Here is a 21,217-nt window from a genome sequence, read left to right as displayed (position 1 = left end):
TACTGTTGTCGTTGATGTTATCATTATTGTTATGATCATTATTATTATAAATATTGTTATTATATCATTTAGGGGAATTTCTCAAGTAAAAGTACTTAAAAACATAATCATTGCAAGCAGAATACAGTATTATACATAGTAATAGTACTGCACAAAAAAATATTTAGGTAAATTACATGTATGTGGAGAGATACTTCATTTCTATAATAACAGGACATTACGCAAATTTTAGAGGTTATGTTCTGCTTTTCATTTTTATAATATCTTTTATTTGTATTTTTTTAATGTAAGATAAAAATGGAAATGCTAAAAGAAGTAAATTTGTAGTGTTACCCTGTATAACGTTCTTACGAGCAAAAGAAACGTGGGCGCTGTCGTAGCGCGTGGAAAACAAAGAAAAAGTGGAAGGGTGACGGAAAACTCACTTTCCGCTACGGGTCGGTCCGTGCAACCCTTCGGCCACGTGTGTCTCTGTCTCCCCTTTGGCTCGAAAGTTACCAAAGCATGGGAAACGAAACAAAAACCGGGTCCCAAGAGTGATGTCGGAAGAATACGGGAAGCAAGGTGAATTTCTGAGGATCGATGATGGCTGCGAATAATGTGAGTGGTATACATGTATCTGTCATTTCTGTTATTCGATTTATGTATTATTTCCGAAACGAAAATAATGAATTTGTGGTTTCTTAATACCATAACATTTTTTATAATTTTACCTAATGATTAATAGTGATTAGAATAGAAAATTTTTACAATATCATTATTTCGGAAGATTTCAAATTTCAATCATATCTCCGTATTGTCATATTATTGATATGATTGAAATTTATTTAAAATGTTTTAAAATAACAATATTGCAAAATTTTTTATTTATAACATTAGGTAAAGCTATAAAAATTTTCGAAGGAATCGAGGAATCTTCTAGAATTTTGACGGCTCAAAATTTTGCGCTCCTGGATTTCAATGATTGAAATTTTTAATCAAATTTTTTTCCAATAAAAGAGTATATAATAATAAGAGAAATAGAATATAAAGTCTTATATAAAATATACTTTATTTACAAATTATACAAATTATACATTATATAGAAAAATGATTAGAACTGAAGAGTTGTAATATTTCACGGTAAAATTTCAATTCAAGGAACTATAATAGATTTATCAAACAAGAATAGATGTCACGTTACATTATAATTTGAAGCTGTGAGAAGAAATGGTAGCCAGTGATTTTTCTTTCATGCAAGAAAATTCATAGGGAACCAGTCGGTATAGTAAACAGACACGAGGGGTGAAGAAATGATAACAACCTTTCAGGACGGATTAAGGTATGTCTTCTGCGGTTGTGAATCGCTCTCTGCCCACAAGAAACGACGTATCCATCACGCAACTAGGATTAATACAGCAAGATGCATGTGTCGACGACGGCATAATTGCGGTCGACGCGTTCCTTCCCAGCAAACGACTTTCCGTTTCAGCCGTTTCTACTTCATAGCTATCATAGCCACATGATCTGTATCATTTGTATTTATCAGTACCTTTCATCTATTTCTTAATATTTCAGTTATTTAGTTTAGTTTCGTTAATCATAGTTATTTGTTATATCTGCAATACGTTTCAAGAATATAAAAAACATGACATATACATAAAATAAACAATATAAAATATTAGAAAGAAAGAACTGAGATATTCTTAGGAATCTCAGATATGAGAAAATGGCTAGTAAATTTTGAAGACTTAAATTAACAAAAAATTGTTAAACGGATATTTCAAAAACATCTCAAGCAATTTTAATTTTAGATGTCTAATTTAGATTTTAGGTGTCTAGATCCTTAAATTCTTAAATTTCTAGAGTCCTGATGTTCCAAAATGAAAAAATTCTAGTCTTCGGTATAGAAATCGTTAATTTCTACAACTTTGTAAACTCTCTTTTATACGTACTACTACTCTATATACATACTATTTCACTTTTACTTTATATTATACTATTCCACTACAGTATTACTTTAAAAGTAACAATTTACTGACTACCTTCATAACATCCGCCTTTTAATTTAAATAATAATTTCTCTTTCCATAGGACTCCAAATTCTAACCTCGTCGAAAGACCAAATCTGGAGATCAAACCATCAAGAATCAAACCTAACCTCTCTTATTAACACGTTATAGCAGCTCCACTCCAAATATTTGACGAAGAAAGTTTCTGTAATCCGCGGCGAGTTAAAAGGCTATACGTTTGTAGGGAAGCCATTGGAAAAGTTCGAGGATCATTATCTCCAAAAATCGTGCACCGTTCCTAATAGGGTATTCCGTCGGAGTTTCTCATCTCGAGGGGTTGGAAAAGAAGAGAAAGGTGGTCGTAGCCGCGAGGAGTGGAGTTGGGGCGCGAAAGAGCCTCGACACTCGAATGGTACCCCGATCTTTCTTTAAGAAAACTTCTTACACCTCCTCTCCCCACACCCTTCCTCTCGATGGTCACAGTTCGGTCGGCACCCTAAAAATTGCTTCATGTAAAAAACGAGCTTCGAACGGGACAGAGGCAGCTGCGAGGGTTCTCCTTGGACTATCGAAACGCGTTCGACTTTGAGGACCTTACGACGATTGGAGGGCACGGTTCGTTCCTTGAGAGACTTCAAACGGACCGAGTGATCGTAAAAATTCACCACTGTGACGGACGTCCATTGTGATTCGGCTATTTTATACTATCGAGCAGTTTTCTTTCCTTTCTTTCCCCCTTTTTGCTACTTTAGTTTGCAAAGGTTGGATGAAAGTGTAGATCTTATCAAATTGATTTGAATTTGGCACCATAATTTTCTTAGAGGCGCCCTGATTGTTGTTAATCTGTAAATTATAAGATTTCAAAAAATTTGCTTATAAAAGATGACAAATTGTGAATATAATCTATATCAATACAGTTAAAAAGAATTCAATTTATAAATTAATTGAATGTAGATGTGTGTAGAATGTACTATTATTTCAAATTATTATTACTAATTTATTTATTTTAGTATACTGTTCATATTTTAATGCTAATATAATAAATATATTGTAATTCATTATCAATAATAAATAACTAACCCAACAAATTTCTTAGAAAATTATGTTCTCATAAAAAACCCATATATCCAAGAAACAAATGACTCGTGGACCATATGTATTGCAACATTTTCCTCATTTCTGGGATGTTGAATAGGCTTGTATATAAGTTTCGTGACATCCATTCAGACCCACCCTATGCAATATAACGCTACTATGAAAACGAGTTTTTCGGGGGCGAAATGTGACCGTGTTGTTTAGAAGTAAGGATCGTAGGAATGCGTTTATGCGCCGGTGAGACTAAATAGCAATTGCAAATGTATGTGTGTATACGTTGTAGGGCTAGAATTCTGAAGGGAAAGTGGTGAGTGGCGAATGGGAATTTAAAGGGAAAAGCTTTCATTTAACGAATTTAGAGCGAACGTATTTAGAATAGTATATACCTTAAAAAAAGAAATTTTTGATTTAGTACATTAAATTTCTGATATCTGAATTCTAAGTTGATTGCTTTTTCTATATTGTATAATATTAATAAATCCTAATATTTAACGTAATATTTTGTCCTATACTCAACATTTCTACTATTCTTTTCACTTCAATTTTGCAATAATAATTTATTAAAAAGTTCGATATATCACAATATTTTAAATTTCTTAACATTCTTTACTATTCAAAAGGTTAAGACTGTATCAAGTAAGCAAAAAGTAAAGATCGAAACTCATTCCAGATACGATCAGAAAAATCTATTTCTGAACTGAATCTCAAGCTCCAGCTACATGGTATCTATTCTATATGCTATGCACAATCTATGTACCTTACGCGTTCCTGTGTTACATTATACTTAGGGATGTGCTTGATCGCCGATGCTACACACGTAGACTCGTTTCATAAAATTATAAAACTTGTAATACTAGTAGTTTTGTACAATGGTATCTCCGCCGGTACTACGGATTCCTGTTCTCCAACACAGCCTGATAATTTTATTTAGAACAGCGTATAGGGTTACGACCGCCGCCATAAACACCATAACGCCACCCGATAATCTTGCGTCACTACACTGTACTTTGACTACCATGTTACGCAATAAATTAGGACACTTAAGAACTCCTTTTTCTCATCTCATTATTGTTATTGAGGACAGGGTTATTATTTTTCATCACATAGTTGTTCTAGAAAGAGACATAGATAATAAAAATTAACTAATAAATGTACGATATTTATGAATATAGGTTATGTTCTAATAAATACATAGATACATATCCTAACCTCATTAGAGAAAAGAGAAAATTGTAAGTAAAAATTAATATGCCCTGTATGTGATAGTTTATGTTTTAGTGAAGTTATATTATATATATATACTATATATATACTAGATATATTCACTTAATATAACTTTATATATATATATAAGTTGTGCTTAATCGAATTTCGTGCAAAGATGGCTATTTTCTATTGATACGATCATTTATGCGAAACTATAGTCATCCCCTTAATGATGATGAAGGATAATGTAGGCTGTGGGTAGTCATTCGACGGAAGGGAACTCCGTGTACAGACCACACCGAGCACTTCTCCGTTAATATGCAAGGTGATTAGAGAACAGAGAGAAAGATGCAAGAAATCGGAGAATGAATGGCGAGAGGACAAATCAGAAATAACGTGGCGAGGACGACATAAGAAGCATGGAGTTGTTGTCTCTTCTAGGAGGAAACGTAAACGGAATTATAGAATATGATAAACATTTCGTAATAGTTCATATAATATTTCTAAGTTATATATCTTACTTACCAATTTTTGGAAATTGTTTGACTACATTTGAATATTTATTCTAAAACATTTTATTGTAATATTATAGAAATAAACTATCTAAGTATAATTATATTTCCTTCCTATTATTGTTAACATCGTTTAGCTTACAATAATAATCACTCTAGCAATAAAATAGTTGATTTAATCAATTAGGTCTCAATATTTAACCTCTTTTATTCTTCACGTTTTTATAGAATGTACTATACCAGCAATACTTAAATTTCATCATAAATATTAATTAATTGCTTTCAGTTAATACATCACCCAATTTCCATCACAAACCATCCCAGACAAGCTGAATAACCTAATAAAGTCATACCTAACCTATTCTATTCTTTACTCTATCATAATCATTCTCCTTCAACTATTATATACCTCACTTTTAAATGTATCACAACACAATAATTATATTATTCACAGAAGACATTAATTTACTCAACAGTTTCGTCATTTCGTCGAGATTTATCTCTCACTTGCCTCGCACATGCTGCAGCAATTAAAATTGGCTTTTTGAGAATCCGATAGCGTATATTGTACATTGTACAAGAAGCGAATGGAACAAACGATCGATACGAAGATCCTTCGATGGAGTTAGCTGACGCATATACATAATACCGAGCATATACGTCGCTCCCGCGAATCCTTCGTGCGTGACCAACGTATAGAGTTACGCGGCTTGCATTCCTAGGAAAGCGTATACATGAAATTCGATAACTTTCGCACACCATAGAACGTGTGGAGGAATAAGCAGCCATGTCGAGGACCAGAGCCAATCAATCGTGACCATTAGTTGCACTCATTAATCTAATTGCCTTTCGATAACTTGTCTTGTTTTATTTTTAGATTATATTGGATAAGGTTTAAAACTACGGTTAGTGAGCGAAATATTTAAAGGTTAGAATTTACAATCGATTTTGAATTGTTTATATAATATTTGTATTGTTCTTTTATCATTGTAATTCCTTTCTTTTCCTTCTTTCTATTTTTAGTATATCACAGATTAGATGCTAGCAATTGTTAATGAACTAATTTCCTTTTCTGTTCCATTAATAACTACAGAAATGAACGAGACATAGCGTAGTGGGAAAAGCAGCATTTTGTGTTCTTGGGCAGTAGAATTTTTCGCGTGTATCATATTTGTATCATAACCACAATATTATGTTGCGTATTTTTCCAAAATCTTCTGGCATCTCCGTTCTATATTAATTAAATTATTTTTCACATACCATTGCATGTGAATAAATCGCTCGAACATTATCGAAAATCAATACACGATCGATAACGAACGAGATACAAGGATAAAGATTTATTTATCAGGCATTTCAAATCTGCAAATCTTCGGGGCAATTCTTAAGATATTAATCGTCGGAGACTCGCCTTTCTCATGAAATGTAAGCTATCGAGGCAAAGACTCAGCGCTCTCATGCAGCGCGTGCAGTTTAATGTGAACCGTCCTTAAAGTGAAAGCCGGCCTGCTTGCCGTGAGTACACCGATGCATTCTGCCAGCGATTACTCGTACGACCTGTTCCCCGATGTACGTCCCGATTTTACATACCCACGACATCGTTTCCCGATTAAGGATTCCGAAACGCGAGCCACGAAAGGAGCAAAAAGCGCGGCCCGAGAATCTTAATGTAAAATCGATCGAACAACTCTTGCTTTCTATTTGCTCGTCGCGGCTGTATCCATATCAGAATATTATAATAAACAGCAAGATATTAATCTTGGAATTACGACAGTAATTTCTAAAATAAAGACCTAAAGTATTTAAACTCTATAATCTAAATTACAACACCAAAGTAACGATAATCGGAAATGTTGGGAAATAAAATTGATCGATATAAATTTTTATAAAATCGTTTGATAGGCAGGTACTCGTGTAAATCTAAATTTCATATTTTTAAAAAGACCGGAGGTACACATATTGAACGAGAAATTAAATATCAATCATTTTGAAATTTTAAACCTAAAATAAAAGGCTCTAGTGACACCTTACATCAACACTTACATAAATCGATAAATCGATATGAACTGGAATCCTTATTTAACATAACGGTTAAGCTACAGCGACACCTGAGACTGTGTGATCAATCTAAATTCAATCTCAGGATATATCGAAGCTATGCAAGAAACGTCAATTCGATCCATCGACAAGGGAACCCTAACCTATAGTGCGTGTCGATATAATTGGATAAGCTTGCTGAGCGTTTCGAATTTCATCTTTTCCATTCCGTGGCGGCTTAAACTCGTGGGATTTCAGCGGCGGAGGCAGTGTAAAACTGTATGGGGGATTCGACTATCGAAAATCGTTTGGGTAGCGTTAATCCTCAGTTGCGTTCGCCTTAATCACCGCGCTCCAGCCAACATATTTCTAAACTTTATATCGTTCTAATGGTTCCACGGTTGGCCATAAATAATTGGTTTTTATGGTATAAATAACAAATATGGAGGTTTGAATACGTATATCGATGCATCGAAAAGATTATATATCATCGATTCAGGGAGTATTGTAGATAATAAACACTTAATTGAACTTATCGAATACTTTATATTCGAATAAAAATTTTTAATGACTAAACAAATATTCTAATTAAAATTGTTTCTTTTACAAAGTTTGGACGATGTTCTTCATCAATGAACGAATGAATTAAGAGTGATGAGGATTTTGAAAATACTTTTGTATGGACTGTACAAAAATGTCAAACAGGAAAGACACAGTATGGCTACAAAGCACTCATAGGGTACTCTAAGAGATGTATGAGATGAAGGAATGGAGGGACACAGAAAAGGGGAGGAAGAGATAAAGAGAGGTAATCCGTGGTTATACGACGAGACACAGTTGGCAATGGCACATTTGACGCAGGAAAAAATCCTGCTATATCCTGGGAAAGTAGTGATCAGACTACTTCACCATTATTCACATGATTCCACAAAAGGAACGTATAGCTCTTCTAATCTTATAAAATATATATATCAATTATAACAACTCTTCGTAATTATAGTAAAATATATCCAATTTCAGATTTCAATGGACAATTAACGGAATGTTTCGCCAGCATTCTAACCTACAATACACATTACTGCCAATATACCAGGAGCCCTGAATTACTTGAATTTCCCAAACATGTCCCAAACATCTATTCTTTCCCTTCAGAATCATTCCCTAACCCCACCCATTCCCCCTCCAATTTTCTCATTCTCCTTTCCTGCTTCAATTTCCCCTACCACTTTTTCGAAGCCAAAAGCTTCCATAACCTCTGGGTAATTCCTTCAAACAACAATAATGTAGATGCCGAATCTCGAGCGAAAAATCGAAGAGGGAGGATTGAGAGGGGTGGCTCTCAGCGGCGAGTATGATGTACTGCGCTAATAACCGAACCCACCGGGCCGGCTGTGGCAGATCCTAACGATGTTTTAAGCCGTAATTAATTTACTGACCGACCCCTTACCTACGGGTACCAGCCGGTGTACCCTTAAATTCCGATGGTCGGCGTAACCACAACCAAACGCGTTCTCCATCTCTCTTTTACTCTTCATCTTCGATGTATCGATTTGTGAACGTATGAGCTGAATGAAGCACGAAACATATCGCTGCACGATGATCATCGTATCGCTATCTCTTTTACTCTGTCTGAGAAATCGCTGCTTGCGCGGTTAATATCTAAATAGCGATCAGTTTCGACAGGTATTCGAGAGAGAGTGTGGGCGTGAAGGTTAGCCGCGAGCCTTTTTCTGATCCAGGCAAACGCGGCTTTTCTCACGGGACTCGGTGAGTTTGCATCGCGTGCATCACTGCCAGCCACCGGCGGCGCTGCTCCGCCGTTATCGCCAGTAATTTGAACAGTTGAGAGTATAATCCGTGAGCTATATATGAGCAGATTATACATGGGTGATGATAGAGACTGGATTTTTGCTGGTTAGAAGCTTAGTTTTGTTTTGGCGTTGAGGTTAAGGTAAATGGGTGATACGTCATAAGGGAGCAATGTATATAGCATGAGAGTTTGGACCATTGACAATGAAATTATGATATATATACAATGTATATGGAAGCAAATAAAGGATGTAAACAAATAAATCCAGAACGTAACCGAAACTTTAAATATTCACACTGTAGGAAAATACATCAAAACTCTGACCATACAAGATCAGAATATAAATGAATGGACCATAAACAAAATGTATGTACAAACAGAAAGTAAACAAATAAAATCGAAAATGTAAACAAAACAGGTTCAATAGTAAATAAACAGAAGACAGTAAATAGTCAAATTAACGATGTAATAAAATTAGGAAATGAGTGCAAAATAAAAATGTTAATACTCACTTAATCCAAATCACATCTCAACACTCGCTCTACTACCTACTTAATTCTTCACAACAAATCAACGAACCATTTAACCTTATAAAAACTGATCAAGCAATTTCTTCCTCGTCATGACTCAAGCAAACTGTGCAAGAAACTGAAAACTACTACCAATTTACCCAATCAACAAACAACTCTCCGCTACTTTTACATCCTCGAGGTATCAATCATTTCAGAGCAACCAAAAAAATACCTGCCCTCATCCAGCAGGCCAGACGATCACGCCATCCAACGCCATATTAAACCCCAGGTAGTGACACCTAGGAATTACCTAGATGAACAATCACAAAGTGGTGCAGTTGCGCGAGTCGCAGAAACGTTGCCAATTCGTCTATTCCATCGATTGGTCCATGGAAAGAGAGAGATATAGAAAGACTGTTGACCGGTCAGAGCACAGGGTGATAGGGGAGAGGGAAGCGGGCGCCGAGACGCCAGACGCCGGCGGATGCCGGGCGCCGCGTGTCCTAGACTCGCGACGGGACAACGACCGCGATGTTTGCCGAGTGAAATGCGAGAAAAAGGAATGCGACGACGAGTCGTGTCTCAACGAAACTGCTCAAAAAACGAGGACGAGTCGGTGAAAGAGGCGGGCGGGGGGGAAATAGCGGCGGTAAGTAATGCGTAGTTGAGAAGAATCAGACGGAAAAGCGTGAAAGAGGGAAAAAGGGGAAGAAAGAAACGGTCGGCCATAAGCGAGATTAATGCGCCACTTTTATTTAAATTCGAGAGTGCAGATGGCGTGGTGTGCAAGGATGAATGGAGGAAAGTGATAACACAAGCTCAACGCACAGGAGAATTTATAGTAAATATTACTATATTAAACTAATTTGTCACTTGGATATCATCTTTTGCATCTTTTGATCGTCTTTTGCACATACTCAGATCCCTAACATTTGAGACTCTCCTAATTTCAAATGCGTTGTTTCATTTCATATTTGAAAGAATTGAAATTCAAACGTAGTTGAAATTAATTTGTCTTCGTTAACTTCTAGCTCTACGTATATAGAAATTTTCGATTAAAAGATGCTTCAATTAAGGAGACCAAATGGAAATTCATAATAATGATTTAAGTAATTTTTTTTAAAGATCCAACATTATGACATTTAATTAGATCTTTTAATTGTTTCCCAGGATTGGAAGATGTTTTAAGCGCAATTCGTGCAATGAAAATAGATGCAAGCATGTAGTAAAAGCGAAAGTAACAGTATTCCTAGGAGTACAGTGAAGTTGGACAGATGATGTGTTTCTTAGGACGAGGCTGTGGTATCCAATGGGCTATTTGAGATACCTTAAGCGTGTTATAGACCAGATAGAAAGCTTATCTTTATTTATGTACATAGATTATTAGCACTTGGTATCTAACACGTTAATGTGAACAAATTATAACCTCACTGTACATATTTCGTACTTACGGGTTTTATTAAACCATATATGGGTATACTTTCAAAAAAGTAATAAAAAAGAAATTATCAACTTCCTTAAACAGTTCGGGATAAATAATAATCAAGCAATTAGACGTATTTTTTTCTTATGATATATAATTTCTATTAAGTTAAATATTTCTGCATAAATATAAAGATTATTAAAAATTTATCTCGACCTAGAAAGAAACTTGAGCAGACAAAATGGCGTACGATATCGTGATAATACCGAATAATGCCGAGCATGCATTAAACGATGCTTGATGGATCTTTTATTGGGAGATAAAATTTCAATTTAGAAACCAGCCTCAAAGAACCAAATAAAACTTAGATTCATTAAGACAGGTGGTTCGTAATTTTTTGGCTGCTGGTAAACTCGAAAGATAACGTTTCATGGAACCAGTTATCTCGCCTGTAAGAACTCCATTAATATAGATAAAATTTAATCGCTTTCAGAAAAATTTATCGTTGTTTATGGCAAAGTAGTTTATAGCTTCATGAGACTCAAACACATAAAGATATTGAAGGAAAAAGAAAATTATCGAAAATCGCAAGTAATAATGGTTGTTTCAGAGTTCGTGATATCAGGTGCATTTGTGGTGCTCTCGATTACTCACGGCACTCGATGTTGTTCTTGTACGCACTCCTAAAGAAAGACTCGAGATAACCTAACGAACGGATCGAGTTCTCTCAGCGTTAATGGCGAACGGACGATCGCAATTTCTATGAAATTCCATGACTTTATATATGTATATCACGATCCTAGCGACTGAAGAAATTGGACTAAATTCTTTCAAGATTATTTAAGTACAGATTATATTATCGTTACGCTATTGTATTTTTAATTAATATGTACGTTTTGACATTGTAATCTATTACTAATAAGATTGTTTAGTTAGCGTGATTAAAGCAATATTTCACCTCCAGCAGTTTGTTTATTTTTAATAAATCTATGCTATAATGGAATCTTATTTCTACTTCACTTTTGGAATTGAATAACTGAAGATTAACCAAAAGAAACAAAAAGAACCCTTCATTCAGTGGACCATAGATAGGGACGCTAACCTCAAATGAAACCAAAGTTGCAAGTAACCAAACCCAACGACCCGGCATAATAAACCTGTTCAGTTTAAACGAACCAGCCCACCTCTGACTCACCCTTGGTCGATTCGAACGCGACCAGGCGGTCTCAATTTTCGCGTGATCCATCAGGATGACCGGGGGGTCACAACCCAAAGTCGTTAACGATGACGACCTAGAAACGAGGAGTTGTCCTCCCACCATTCTGCTTCAGCACAAGTTGGTCCGATGAAAGATACAAGGCGCAAGGGGAAACAGGAAGTAAAAGAATAACAGTGGATAAGGAAGGAGGAGCGGAAAGAAAAGGTTGAAGTGGCCAAAGGTCCGGCCGGAGGGAACGTTTATGACGAGGCCTTGGCTCTGAATTACGATCTCAATACTGCAATAAGTGCTCTTAGCAGGGCCATGTTTTTTTCGTCGACGCGAGGTGTTTCCCCCCTCTGGGCTCTTATCGTAGCTTTACGCTGCTGCTCCCGTGGGCTTCTCTCTCGAGAAATATTATTTAATTAACGGGAGGAGACCGCCGCGGTCGAGACCTGGATCTTCCATGGCTCGTAAATAAAAACGGTACATTCTTGCCTGGCCGTACCGACTCTGTAGTGTAGTGTCTCCCTCTATTCACCGAGCCTCTCAACGTCCTATCTTCTTCCAACTGTCTTATCCCCACCACCGTTCCACTATATCCCCTCACCGCTTGTCTACAGTGTACGCATAGTCATCGGTTATGGTCGCGTTCTTCTGTTCCACCTCTGCGTAAACTGTGCTCTCTTCCCACCGGGGCGAGATATTTTCGGTAATCATGGCACCGTCTCTCGAAGTGGAGACCCGCCACGGAGCTCTTTAAGTGCGGCATTACTTCCGCTAGAAACGCGCCTTTTGCTCGATTAGCTTTGCGGTAAATTTAAGCCCCGCTCGAATCGCCACGAACGCACAGGGCACACGACACCGAACAGTATAGCTACCCTTCTACTCTCCTGGTCCCCGATTGTCGAAGGGGACCAAAGAATTTCTTCCTTTAATTGTCCCTCCGCCCCAGTGGTCGAAATATATACCGTAGCCTAGAGTCGAGTAAGAAACCGGCAGCAGAACGACTCCGGAAAGTAATCTGCCTAATTACCCAGCAAGAGATTCATTCTCAGAGTACAGAGGGAGGTTAGGCATCTGAGAGGAGAGGTTAGTCTCGTAAAACGACCGGAGAAGAGACCCTGTCTTTCTCTGCGCGATTTTCTCGCGACGCGACGGCATTCGAAATGCGTCCCGACGCTTCACAGGACCAAGACGACCGGATCTTCCCCACCCTCGGAGACGTCAGTCGAGCAAACTTATTTAACATCCGCGGCTTCCTCCGCTTTGAAGTGGAAACCTTTTTGGCGACGCGCGAATCTCGCTCGGGACTTTCGAGATCTTGCTTCGTAATTCTTAGAACCGACGGAATTCGAAATAACACGGAATCTGAAGTGTCGGGCTACGTGAGTAGGGGTTAAGATTTACAGATATTAGGGCAGTAAGAATTTTTTTATTCGGGTGGCTGGAGATCGCCTGAGAGTTATCAAAGATGGTCCATGTGGAAGAATATAAGAACATAAAGAACCGATGGCAATGATTCGAAATATTTAATCTAAAATCTGGCCCAAATCACCGGTGAATTTGTAAAGTTCATGAACCTTAATGCCCACAAAATAATCAATCCATACTATTAAACATTTTTGCAAAAACCCCTAGCTTCGTTATCTCGACACAGAACAGATTTCAGAATCCCAACTCATTTTAACTTCCCATCTTCTTCAAGTTACAATTTCAATCAGCGATGCGATGGACCAACATAATCGCCGATTCTAAGCAGAAGGTGCACTAGCGCCATAATAAAATTCGTCGCAAGATACGATATGTAACATGAGTATACGGTAGAACCTGTATATTCACTGGTCAGAACCACACTATGCTTTTTCCTCATTTGGTAAGTCCGTCTGTGGGACGAGGAGAAAATATTCATAATGCTGGATTAAGCGTGGAAGTGATCTGGGGTGCTCGAAGCAGGGTGGACGAGAAAACTAATCAAGAGTCCACCCTATTTAATTCCCACCCTCACTGTCCTGCTCTTAACCGTACGTCGTTACTGCTCTACGGCCAAGAGTAGACTCTCGTAGCTCTGGTCCTTCTTATTACCTCTTCCCCCACCATCAATCCTAACCCCACCACTTATGCCAGTTTGACCGCGTGCACGTATACACCGCGTGAATTCGACTTCTTTTCGTTAGAACGTGCACAGGCTTCTTTTTCTGCTGCAATCATCGTGCTCGGATCGTGTATTGGGTACGTATGGTGCGCAGGAGTGATGATGATTGTAGGGAGATAGTTCATAGCTACGATGGTTGGTAGGTTTGTAAGGGAGGTTATTAGGAGGTCGAGAATTATCGTGGAATCATTTTTACGAAATGGTTACATGGAACTATAATGCCTGGTAATGAATGGTTCTCGTAGAATTCTGACTGTCCGCCATGTTGGATGTTCTTACGATGAAATTACGCGGGATGGAGTACAGTGCGATACGAAGTGACCAGATTCGAGACGAATGAAATTAATTGAACGGAAGTAGAGAGAATTGCGTTCGACTAAAAGAAACAGAATTACGGTGCGTTAACTTGTACCAAACTGTGACGAAATGAACCGAATCGAATTAAGTGGAACCAATAAACTTCGAATTGAGTTATGATCAAAAGAGGTGACGTTTATTTTCATCGAAGTGGATCTAATGCAAGATTATCCCGAACAACAGTACAGAACATAGTCATCAATATATACCTTGTGTGTTCATACCTGTAAAACGAACCCTAATAAAGAGAAAACAAATATTGGAATTTCGAAACTCTCTCTGGGACGAACATTTAACATGCTTATCATATATTGATTCGATCAGCAATCGATGGTTAACGCTGCATTAAAACAACGAGACCGCGTACGACATATACGAGGTGATTCAAGTTAAAGCCCAACCAGACGCATTACTCAAAGGATCGCTGATGGTAGGTAAAGTTTTAAGGTCGAATCCACAATGGCAGCGTAGACCATTGAAATATTGCAATATATTACGATCAAAGCTGTATTTCAATGATCAATCCACTCTAATGTTTAATATATAATAAAAGATTAATATAGGCGAAGTAGTGTAATCGTATCGAAAAAGGTTGACGGGAGATGATACGGATTGGAGTTATTTGGAGCAGATCAAAGCGAATCGAAGCGAATCAAAGCGGATCGAAGACGATTGGAACGGAACGGAGCAAATGAAAGCGGATTGACGCGATTTAAGGTGAATCGAAGCGGATGTAAAGATAAAGCATTTTAAAGCATATTATAACCGATTTGACTGAATCAAAGCAAATCTTAACCACCTTCAAAATATTCCGCGAATATCAAACATCAATAACAACATAACCTCCAAACAACAAAAGGCACTCTAATGCCACGTTCTACCACCCTTAATAAACAGAACAGGTGAACCGTCTGTTTCAAGGCACAGCAACTGGTATCAGGGAAACGTCAGAGGGCAACATAGCGATCGTGGCAGCAGTGCAATATGCAGTAAAGCACGAATGCAACAATGCGATCTCCCCCCAAGCAATGGGCGCGGAGGTAACGGGGAGAGAGGGCGTGCCGGATATGTATGGGGTGTCTCGTTAATCAAGAGAACCTCGCTATCGCCCGCGGCCTATAGGGGTGGAAAATGGGAGAGGAGCGAGGGTGACCAGTGTTTAACAGTTGACAAACGGCAGTGTAGGTACGCGGTCGCGTAAACAACGTGTAGAGCGCGAAACAGGCGCGGGCCACGGCCACGCAAAAACCCGTAAATCTGCCTATTAAACGCGATTAACGATTTTGGAAAGGCACGAACGCCATCCTGATAGCCACGTGGTCAAGCGCACCTGCGGAAACTCTCTTCATGGTTCTGATGATGCAACGGTCGTGTAAAATATTGAGTAAAGGGGGGGGGGGAGAAGAGGAAGTAGAGCTTGAATGTTAAAATGACAGATGAGTAGATTGATGGGAGATGAATCATAATTGATGATAAATGATTACGTCTGAAGAAGAGGTAAACGTATGCAAAAGTATTGCGGGAAGAACTTGAGCATTGGGGGATTTCTAGGGAATTTGAAAGTGGCTTTGGCTTGTCACAATCTGCTGTTTTAAAAATTTGAGAATATTATAGTATAGAAAAATACATTGTAGAAAACGGTGTATCGTGTATTGGATATATGGTTAATTCCATTAATCAACCATAATTCCATATACGAGAAAAAAGTCAATAGAATTCTCTTGTTACAGATGTCCACATAATGTGATACATATTTTTCTCCAATTCTGAATTCACCCTTCGAAGTCGTCACACGTCATTTAAAAAAAAACTAGCCACGAAATGAACTGGAAAATGACTTTCTACCCCTTGGAGTTAGCCACGTCCAAAGTAATGGCGGTTGAAATATTTAATAAACCGTCTAATCGAGGGGGGAGGGGCATGGGATGGGGGAAGGGCTATGGAGTTGTGGTCGTGGATACGTGACCGACCGCCAACGAGCTCGCGATTCCAGTAAAATCGTCCTCCCCGATTATCAGTAGTGTAACGAACCGAAAAAAAGGACGCGAAATCGGGTTTTGTCGCATTCCACGCGTGCTCGAGCTTGGTCAGTACGCGGGGGCAGCGCGATTTTTCTCAGGGACTGCGTTTTCATAGCATTTCAACCGTGCTTCGCGTTGCACTAACGAACGCGCGTAAAAAGCCATGCTTCTCTCTGTCTAACCGTATTATATCTGTCCTTCTTGTCTTTGGTCTAATGATCTTTCCGTGAATCCACTTGGCTTCTTTACCATCTGCATCGCCTCCGTCGATTTCCGTAGAAACGCGCACGCGCCACTTATTCCTTCTATTTAGCCTCGTCTTAATCGCTGACGGTTAATAAGATCCCTAGAGTATCGTATATGGTAACGATGCAGGGCTATCAGTGTCGTTTGATAGGGATATTTGGTAAATGGGAGAAGATGAGAAAGTGGAATGGGTTTGTTGGTCAGCGGAATGGAAATGCACGGTAGAATATGCTGCGTGGCTATATTGGCTACGCTGATATGATTACACTGATATGTAATTCGAAAAGCGTGCTGAGCCACTTTGGATCAATGTTTTGGATTGTTTTTGAATATTTGGATAGTATATCACTTAGAGAATTCTTTTACTTGGAATAGGGTTGGTTAGTTTGCCGCTTTAATTTCCCAACACTTTTGAGCTGCACTTGGACAATATCTTACTTTGATATTTCTTGTGTCCGAAACGGGATTGATCAATTTGTCACTTTCGATTTTTTAATATTTTGTATTGCGCTTAGACAAAATCTATTTTATTAACAAAATAGATTTGGAATCTCTTGCATTTGGTAATCGAATTTAGATTTATCTCTGTATTTAGAATTGGTTAATCTATTATTTTTGCTTACCACTACTTAGAATTATACTTGGAAAATATTTTATAATCATCATAGTAAATAATAATTATACGAATGGTGTTACAAAGAAATTTTTACAAAATAGTCTATCTTCATATCCAAACCGTAAACAACAGCAGTTCGAAGGGTTAATTTCGTCAGCCTGTCTATCGAGAACTCGCATAGCAAAGGGACGAAAGGAAAGCGTCGAACAACACGCACCGTTAATCTCCACTATACCAGCACATTCCCCTCGTTACAGCGTCGATAGATCGCTCGTTCACACTTCGACCGATTCCTCCACTCTCTTCTCCTTTTTCGACGACGCAACGCGGTAAGTCGGTCGTGATCGAGAAAGTTCTCAGCACACGACGATGTCGAAAGATCGTGAAATATTTCGGTGTTGTACATACAAACGGAGATTATTTCATAACCGTGGCCATAACTCGATTTTATGAGTCTGTTTATTATCGTTCGTATGACGTTCGATGTATAAAAATACCTAGTTTTATCGGTCGTTTCGGATTCGTCTATATTATGAAGTGTTTTTCACGTCTCTCTACGTTCGTAGAGAAAAATATTCATTAATATCCAGTTGTTATCGGATTTGATCTCGTGTAATTTAGTATAAGTAAAAATAAGTACGAATAGTGGAAAGAATTAGTGGAAGTGAGGTTATGGTTACCTTCTCGTCTGAAATACTCATGTTACGACGTAATCCTCCTTTTTATGAATTTCTGTTGCTAGTCCGGAATCGAAGTAACCTGGTTTAAAGTGAATCAGTGCAGTGTTCGAGGGATTCTGAATATAGCCGGTTCGATTAAACGTTCAAAGATGAACGCGAGCAAAGCTAATTAGCGGCTTCCGAGGCGGGCAACGTGCACCGTAAAAGGCAGGACACGACGCGGCCTCTGAACGCGGTATAGAAAGGTGGGCCGAAAGAATCAGAAAAAGTGGCCGGATTCTTTGCCATAAAAATGATTCTGCGCAAAAGCGGCGTCGTTCTGGCGAGTATCGCATAACTTCGCCTCGAATTCTGTGAAACTTGTATTTTATTTCGGCTTGTTTCTAATACGTTGAACTATGCCAGGAATAAAACGGTTAATAGAATTTCGCTAAATTGAAATATATTTAAATATATAGTGTAAGTTAAACGAGATTAAGGTAATATTGAAGTAAAGGATATCATACAGAAAAAAACTAAATTGACAATCAGTTGAAACAAAGAAAAGTCGGGACCGATCTGGGTCGGACCACGCTGTATCAAAACAAATCAAACTGAATTGAGTCAAATGGGAATGGATCAAAGTCAATGGCACCGTTAAACCATATTGAAGCAAATGGAATAAAATTGTGTCGAACTGAATTGAACAGAAATAGAGCAAACTGACTGAAACCACACCAAACCGCAAACAAACAATATCTGATCTATTATGCTGTTAAACAAATTCTATGAAACCATTTTACTTTTTAGGACCTCATAAATTTTTAAGAAAAAAAAAAATGTTCCAATGAAGAAATCCTTAGCTCCCCTTTTAAGTTCGAAAGACGTAATTGCGAGAAGAAACTAACAATGGGAAAAAGCAAACACGGTCGAGAAAGAAACAACAACAGTTGCATATGGATATATCTTGAAGAAGAAACCGCGAGAAGAGCGGTGCAACGACAAGTGAAACGGCCTGCATTCGGGGATGCGTCGAAAGAAGAACAACGAGTTTGCCGAGCGAGGGAACGAGTTCCGAAGACGTAGCCAGGACAGGAGGAACCAAAGGTCTTCAAGTTTTTGCGGAACACATACGAAACCTGCGACGCAGAGCGACATTCTTCTTCTCTACTAACCCTTTCTGTTCTTGGTTCGATGAACGTGAAGAAATCGGCGTCCAGAGGCTGAACTTTTAGGGGCATACTTTTTCGGGGCTGGATAAAAGCGTTTGTCTTCGTCAACGATTTCTAAGAGCAGTCAACGTCGAACAATTATTTGAATTCCTTTCGGCAAGCCGAATTTAACGAGCGTATACACGAAATCGAAATTATATCTCTAAATGTTGGGACAATTTTGTAACCTTTATTTCAACCTTTTATATACCCGAAAGAATTCTTTTGATGGAATTTTTATCTTTTAACGGTAATTTAATGTCTTCTTGGTATTTAAGAAAATTAAGAAAAAGTATTTCTAATGAGTTTTTTAACATCAATCTGTTTTTATATCTTTTAATCTTCTCAAACATCACAGCAGTCGCCATCTTTCTTTCTCCGTTACAATTAAAGCGAAAGAACAAAAGGAAAAAAAAACAAAACACGAAGATATTCAATATTTATTATATTTCCCTTCGTAATCTTCCGTCCAATAAACATAACATGGAGAACAACATCGGAAGACTATAATCTCCTAAAGTAAAACGTTCAAGACCCCGATAAAAATGCCCAGCCAGATTGCCCACAGATAAGCGCTGCGACTTCCACCGAGTCTCCCCCTATCGGCCGATACTCGCACACAAGGGGACACGAAAAACAGCGAAACAAGAACGCGAGATAGAAAGCCTTCATTTTGACGAACGCGGCGGAACGTTTTCTTTCTCTGTCTTATTCCCTTTTATCTCCTTGTTACAAGTCGGCGCTGTACGTTGGGAAGAGACGCTGCTTTTTTTTAGAATAAATCTCCGCGTAACGAGCAACACACCACCTTTTCCCATCGAAGATAATTTCAAGCTTCCAAGAACCGGCGCCGATAAGCAAAGAGGCGAAATTAAAACTGAGAACGACAGATAAAACCGCGATCGAGTTTGACGATTCCGAAACGACCGAGAATGGCCGTGCACCAGAGACGTTATCGTTTCTTTCTTCTTCTTTTTTCTTTTCGCTTCTTTCGGCCAAGCCGAATGAATCGTATTTCACTGGATTTTAGTATGACGTCTGTCCTCAAGAATGGACACATTATACCACGTATAACATACATATGTACTACCTATTGGAACGCGTTGACGAGGGGACCCATAACCTCATCGTCGTGCTCGTTGTTGATTACACGTTCTGTCAAACGCGTTGACGCGATGGCTCGTACCGAGCGTAAGAACCTTAATGATCCTAACGAGTTCCCCTCCCGGGGGATCCTGCAAATGATGTTAATCACAGCCACGACATAGCCAACGAACGGTGAAGAGCATCTTCGCGGTACGAACAATAGGATAGCCGTGATTTCCGTAACGTTACACGGGCTATACCGTTCTCGATGGCTGTTTAGAGGCGGAACCGGTAATTCGTGTGAAGTCGGTCGAGAAATAACTAAACACGATGAGAGATTTAAAGAGAAACGTTGTATGTACATTGTGAGAATAATGGTGTTATAAGGGTGTGGAAAGTCACATGTGATGAAGATCTGAGCTAATGAGATTAGGAAATACATATTTGAGGAAAGTGTAAGCATTAAGGTAATCAGAGCAGTGTGTTATTGTGGAAACTGAATTAGGGATAGAGAAAGTTGATAAGTATGTACATGTTAACAGAAGAATGCTAGATACAAGATTAGACTTGAGAAAATGTTTTGGGGATTAGAGTTTGCTAAATGGAGGTTAGTTGAGAGTTAAGGAGAGGAAGTGTATATAAGTACATTTAGTGATTTTACAAGAAAACTGTGTATTTCAGAAATAAAAATTACTATGAAAAAGATTCTTATGAAAGAAGTTCTTATGTAAAGGTATTTTAGGGAACTGGTATACTAGGTGATAGGGGAAGTGTTTTCAGAGGTTATGTAGATTGAAAAGGTTATATTACACGTGTAATATGCATGTAGTATGATATTTACAATATAAATTTCGTTTTCAATAAAATGATGCTGGCAACCATTTCTTTGTACGATTTAATCGATAACCTATAAAATTTGAATGAAATAATTTAGTTCACCCCACTAGTAAATATATTGTCTACGATTCCAACTAAATAAACAGATCGATCCAAAGTAAAGGTGATCACTTGTTTTTAAGATTGCAACCAGAATAACTATAAACGATTTACAGGAACAGTTAACAAGGAGCCTCTCCTATCCA

General features: G+C 38.2%; 1 protein-coding gene and 2 long non-coding RNA genes across 3 annotated transcripts in view; 1 reads left to right on the top strand and 2 right to left on the bottom strand.

Annotated features, from left to right (window-relative positions):
* The window catches only part of LOC117160621 (uncharacterized), a 115,094-nt gene that overhangs the window by 84,773 nt on the left and 9,104 nt on the right, over positions 1–21,217 (bottom strand). The window lies entirely within an intron of this gene.
* Positions 1,108–4,335, bottom strand: LOC143303310 (uncharacterized). Its single transcript, XR_013059491.1, has 3 exons — positions 3,844–4,335; positions 3,072–3,225; positions 1,108–2,834 (listed from the first exon to the last, which is right to left on the bottom strand). It is a non-coding gene; the product is annotated as an uncharacterized LOC143303310 (long non-coding RNA).
* On the top strand, positions 9,590–11,489 carry LOC143302473 (uncharacterized). The gene is made up of 3 exons (XR_013058016.1): positions 9,590–10,004; positions 10,334–11,037; positions 11,197–11,489. It is a non-coding gene; the product is annotated as an uncharacterized LOC143302473 (long non-coding RNA).

The sequence above is a fragment of the Bombus vancouverensis genome, chromosome 1 (genome assembly GCF_051014615.1).
Source record: "Bombus vancouverensis nearcticus chromosome 1, iyBomVanc1_principal, whole genome shotgun sequence".
NCBI classification, from domain to species: Eukaryota; Metazoa; Arthropoda; class Insecta; order Hymenoptera; family Apidae; genus Bombus; species Bombus vancouverensis.
Note: the sequence above shows the minus strand (reverse complement) of the source record. Positions and strands in the feature narration are given on the sequence as shown.